Below are 5,768 nucleotides of genomic sequence, written 5' to 3'. Positions count from 1 at the left end.
CCCTCCCACCTTCTCGGATGCGGCGCGCCCCTGCCCTCCCCACCTTCTCCGGCGACGCCGCCCACCACCACCTCCCTCCCCGCGCCGCGCCCCACCTCCCTGCCCACCTTCTATGGCGCGGCGCGCCCTACCGCCTCCCTCCCCCGTCCCCGTCCCGGATCCCTCCTCTCACGCCGCCTCTGGATGCGAGCCACCACCACGAATGGCCAGCGCCCCCGTCGGCAATAGGGCCAGCCCTACCGCCGCGAAACCCCATGGCCTCGCCGCCCTCACCCCCAGGGCCGGCCACGCCCCCGCCAAGCAACCACCGGATCCAGGGGGATCCGGTTCCACCTCCCTCGTCCGCCCCTACCCCCTGGGTAGCTACCCCTGATGAGCAGGACAACGACCGGCGTCGGCGGCCCCAACCCTGCCCCACCCCGGCCGCGAATACGACCCCGCCCCGCGACGCTGACCTCGACGGCCCCGGCCTCCCGCGCCGCCCCGCGACGGCCGGCCTCCAAGGCCCCGGCCCCTGCGCTGCCCGGCCCCAGCCTTGACCGCTGACGTCCGCCACCCTCCCTGATCCCCTCTGACATGTTCCGCTGCCTCCCCTCCCCTTCGACGAGCTCTCCTGCGTTCCATCCCCTCATGTGAGCTGCGTGGTATGTTATTTGAGAAAAGGCCCAAACCTCAATTCGTTTGGTTGTTGCTACAGTTCACCTTTTTGATTTTTGATAGGGAAAATTAAGCATAGCAGTTTATTATTCGTGTTCTTGATTCAGTTTGCCATTTTTTTGCAGGAGAGGAAAACATCAAAAATGAGAAAAAAAAAGTGTGTTGCGCTCCTGATGCAATTTGACAGCTCACAAGAGCAGTACACAACGCCAACATCATGTTTGAGGAAAGTTCTTTTTTGTTGCAGATTATGGATGAGCATCTGCCGTGCGGTTTCAGTGCGGATGAGGTTCCGGAGAGGTCCACTGATTTTTTGCTTGCAGTGCAGTGTGGTGAAATTATACTCGTCCTCCCCCTTCATCCTCACCACTTTATACTTAGTCATGCAGTGCACTCCTAAAAGTGGTGCAGTACTCGCAAAATTGTCGTTAGTTTTATACTTAGTCATGCAGTGCACTAGCAAAAAGTGGTGATGTACTCGCAAAATTAGTTTGTTTCTCCTCACCGACGACAATGGTGCAGCGCTTTAGTCCAAAACAGTGGGAGCACACAACCGACGTTTACTCCAGAAAGCAGTACACTTAGGTACTGTGAGCAGTTGTGCAAAACAAAAAAGGAATCGATTGTATTTGTATTTTGGTTTTGGGACCTGTTGAGTAAGCTCCGGCAACCTATTTGTCAATAATGTTAAAAGATAGATGCAATTTGATGTAAACCCTCATGTGGTTTACTTTGTGAAGAAAAACAGGATAATAAAAACTCCTGAGAAGTTCACATCCCCTTCTAAAAATGCAATTTATTTTAAACAAAAAACTATTAAAATCTAATTATTTTTTGAACCAAAAATGCTAAAAAAGAACCAATGTAGTTAGCTTGCCCCTACCGTGGAGTTCACTTGCTCATTCCATGTAGTTTGGAGTTCAGCATGCAGTTTGGGCCATGTGGACATGCAGTGCAGAATGGTATTTTTCCCGTGTTTGAAGATTTTATGCATAAAAGCTATATGGACTCATTTGAAAATTGTTTACAAAGGAAGTTCATTTCGAATTGTGTCGCGGCTCATTTCCCTTGACCATGCGGTTCGCTTCTTCACACGTGTACAACTCGCCAATGTGGAAACCCAAAACTCCAAACAAAAAAAAGAAAGAAGGAAATGAAGTGCAAAGATGTGTTAAATGAAAAATGGTAGAGAAACGACAAAAAAAATTAATGCCGTTCACTTGACCATTTGATGCAGTGCGGTTTTCTAAACTGAAGCAGTGCGGTCGGGTGTTTGATGTTGTTCATGTTGTAAGTGACCATTTAATGCAATGCGGTTTTCTAACTAAAGCAGTGCGGTCGGGTGTTTGATGTTGTTCATCTTGTAAGTGCGAAAGAAAAAATGTTACCGAAACGACAAATAAAGTAATGCGGTTTACTTCTCCATACTTTTGGGGTTCACTTACGCCCGATGTGAAGTCCCGTCCACTTCCTCACATGCAAAAATTTACGTGTAAAATAAAAGAAATCAAGCAGTTCACTTGCCCATCTGACGGCGTGCAGTTTCCTATTTGAAGCAGTGCGTTTTTCTGTCCGATTCAGTACACAAGTCGATTTGGGTGTCGCCAAAAACAGAGTTTCCGCATTTTGATAAAATTGAAACTGCTCTTAAACCGTAAGGAATTAGAGAGTGTGTTCTACATGAAAAAGCCGTTTCTCGTTGATATCTTTCCAACGGTGTAGAATTTGGATCATTCCGACCAGCAGTTTGTAAAAAATTCGCGAAAAACGGCCGCTGTCACATGTCGTCCGCCGCACAATTTTCAAAATTAACTTAAAACCGTAAGGAATCTTAAAAACATTTCCACATATGAAAGTTGCGCCTCGTCCGTAGCTTTCCAACGGCGTATCATACGCCTCGTTTCGACAAACGATTAAAAAACTGGAGCGAAAACAGTACCAAAAATTACAAAAATTTCAAAAAACAAAATCACGCGATTTAGTAAATTTGAAACTGCTCTTAAACCATAACGAATTAGAGAAAACAATAGTTATGAAAAAGATGCGCCTCGACGATATCTATCCAACGGTGTATCATTTCCTTCGTTCCGATGAGCGGTTTAGAAAAAAACGTGAAAAAACGCTCGATGTCACTCATCATGGGCCGCACCATTTTCAAAACTGCTCTTAAAGCGTGGGGAATCTCGAAAAGTGTTCAACATGGCGAAGTTGTGCCTAATCCGTAGCTTTTGAATGGTATATTACACGCCTCGTTCCGATAAACGGTTAAAAAATAGAGCGAAAACAGTACCAAAAAAACACTACTCGCAGTTTTTGCCGACGCGAAGTTCACTAGTCTCAGTAATGCAGTGCTCTTGCTAAAGAAAGTGCAGTGCCCTCGCGTTAAGCATGCAGTGTGGAAGTGTTATCAGAATAATTATTCTGATAATATTATCAGAATAGACGGACTGTATATACCCTTCTTTAAATTAGACCTGGTAGAAGTGGGACGTACTAGTACGAGAGGATCGCCTACAAGCAATTCAAGAGGAGTTGGCGGGATTCTTTGTAGACCACGTCTTTCCTAAAGACGGAGAATGCTATCGGGATATGCAAATTTATTCATAGATATATGCATCGACGTGTACTATATGTAATAGCTTCGGATAGATATACGAAAACTTGTTGTTTCACCAAGCACCGAGAAAGAGAGAGGTCACTTCTCCCTATATATGTTCATGATCACGATGTTGTGTAATTAATGGTTCCTTCATTTGTTTACTAGCTAGCGTGGAGTACGTTTTATCTGTATGTAGTAGCTACCGTCGACCAAGCACGGAGAAAGAGAGGTATGTCCTCCTGGACTAGTCGGTGCAAGGCAGGGAGAGAGAGAGAGCAAGAGGAAAGGGGAGAGTGCGGGGGGGGGGGGGGGGTCGAGAGGATGACGGGGTGGGCATATCCACTGGGGGGAGTCGCGGGATGGTCGACACGCAAACCCCTAAACCCTCCTAAACCCCCAACCGCCCCCCTTAAAAAAAACAAAAACCCCAAGCACTGAGCTACTGACGCGTGGATGCTTTTTCGTCCCAGTTGGTGTTACCAACCGGGACCAAAGGCCCTCCTGCCTGGGCTCGCCGCAGCGGCCACGTGGAACCCCACCTGTCCCGGTTCGTAAGCGAACCGGGACTAAATGTCATGGGCTTTAGTCCCGACCCTTTAGTCCCGGTTCTAGAACCAGGACAAATGGGCCTCTGGAACTGGGACAAATGGGCCTTTTTCTACTAGTGGGTGCGGCCGCACGTTGGGTGCACCGACACGGCAACGACACTAACCAGACATGGCCTACCCCATTACCGCCCCAAACAAACAAAACAGACCGAAGCGGATGCCCGTTTTGGGTTGTGCACGGGAGTTGGCCTTAGTTGTGCGTCTACGGCACCGACACATACCGCCGCGCCTGTAAGAGCATGGTTAATGCTATAACCAACAGCTGGATATATCCTTCTGCCATGTCATCCAAAGCCATTATGTGTATTCACTCATACAAATAAACTTGGCTATGAGGTTGGCTATGAAACTAGTACTTTTTCACATTATCTCTTTCTTTTTCATTGTATTTATTACTTTTGTCTAGAAGCACGCATATAGCTAGGCTCTTGCATGAGAGACCACTCCCACCATTTTTGAATGTCTCTCTCCTCCACATAAGTAAAAATGTTGGGCTATAAGACAACTATTGTAGTTGCTCTAAGACTACTCCATCCGTCCAGGTGTATAAGAGCAAGTACAATAGAGTGACACAAGCAGGCTATAATGAATAGAATAATATATCTTTGCTAAGTTGGAGGAGAGAGAAAAGGAGATAGAAGAGAAGCAGACTCTTGGTTAGTAGCTAGCTGCAAAACGAGACCCAAGACGCTTTGTGAGGATGTAAGGTGGGCCAACTATTGACAAGCTAGTACATATTTAAAACATACTATTGTACATGCCGGCTAAAAGATTGGCTATAGATGACATAACAATTTCTTATAGCCAATCATTGACTATATTATTAACCATGCTCTAAGTCACATTAGAAGGTGCAGCTCGACCTAGGTGCATCAGATTGGAGGAGAAGAAATTTTGGACCGGTCATTCCTCCAATCAAAACGCTCATTTCTTTCTTCTAAATGTAGCATTTAATTGCAGCAGTTAAGAGGATGACATTTTCCCCCCCATGCTGGCGCACGTTCTTCTAGCATGCAAAGCCGCTTTAATTTCTTGCCTAATAAACACATAAACATGCTGCATGCATTGGTCATTGCATGATAAAAAAGGGAAGGAAAAGGGTTTTCCCGAGAAGATAACAAGGCACACGAGGCAAAGCTCGCGGGGGAGCGAGACTAGGAGGGGATGGAGATGGAAAGTTAAGGCTGCTCTCAATGCTCCACCTTCTACAGGTGCTAAGGCTGCCATGTAGACAAAAAATATGATGTGGCATGGTAATTAAGAGGAGAGAGATGAGTGTGGTGACCCCAAGAAACAATGCCAAACGCGAGAACCTAGGAAAAACACTTAAATGGAAGAATCCCACCAATGCATCAAGAACCTTAGTTGCAAAATCATTAAATGAAGGATGCTTAGCACCAACAAGACAAGCACCTATGCATTGGGGGCTTTAGTTGATAAAGTCTTTAATGTGCTTAGCACTTCATGTAAGCACCAATGCACTGGAAACAGCCGTCAACGGCGCCTAAACGTTTTGGGACAATCTGTTTTTTTAAACCCCCATCTATTAGTTAATTGAAAATGTTATTACAATTGTTCATTACAAAATTCGCCACGCTGGACGGAACACTATTAAGAAGAACCCCATCAGATCTACTATCAAAGCAAAACTTCGCAATTTCATGAGCCACCCCATTGGCTCGCCGATTAATTTTCATAATTTTGAAATTCCTGATCATCCTAGATATACCCAAGACTTCTCTCTTCAGATTAACGAGAAGAGACCTGTCACGCTTCTCCTTTGCAAGGAAGGAACAAACAAAGGCACAATCAGTCTCCAGAATAATGGACTGGTGGAGGGTAATACTTATGTAAAGACCTGCCAGGCAAGCTCGCATCTCAGCTTCATTCACACTGGAACACTA

At 46.0% G+C, this 5,768-nt stretch overlaps 1 long non-coding RNA gene across 1 annotated transcript; it reads left to right on the top strand.

Annotated features, from left to right (window-relative positions):
- Window positions 1-227: 227 nt before the first annotated feature.
- Window positions 228-1,354, top strand: LOC125546260 (uncharacterized). Its single transcript, XR_007300518.2, has 2 exons — window positions 228-644; window positions 783-1,354. It is a non-coding gene; the product is annotated as an uncharacterized LOC125546260 (long non-coding RNA).
- Window positions 1,355-5,768: the final 4,414 nt, after the last annotated feature.

Source organism: Triticum urartu, chromosome 3A (assembly GCF_056163025.1).
Source record: "Triticum urartu cultivar PI428250 chromosome 3A, HENAU_Tu73, whole genome shotgun sequence".
Lineage (NCBI taxonomy): Eukaryota > Viridiplantae > Streptophyta > Magnoliopsida > Poales > Poaceae > Triticum > Triticum urartu.
Note: the sequence above shows the minus strand (reverse complement) of the source record. Positions and strands in the feature narration are given on the sequence as shown.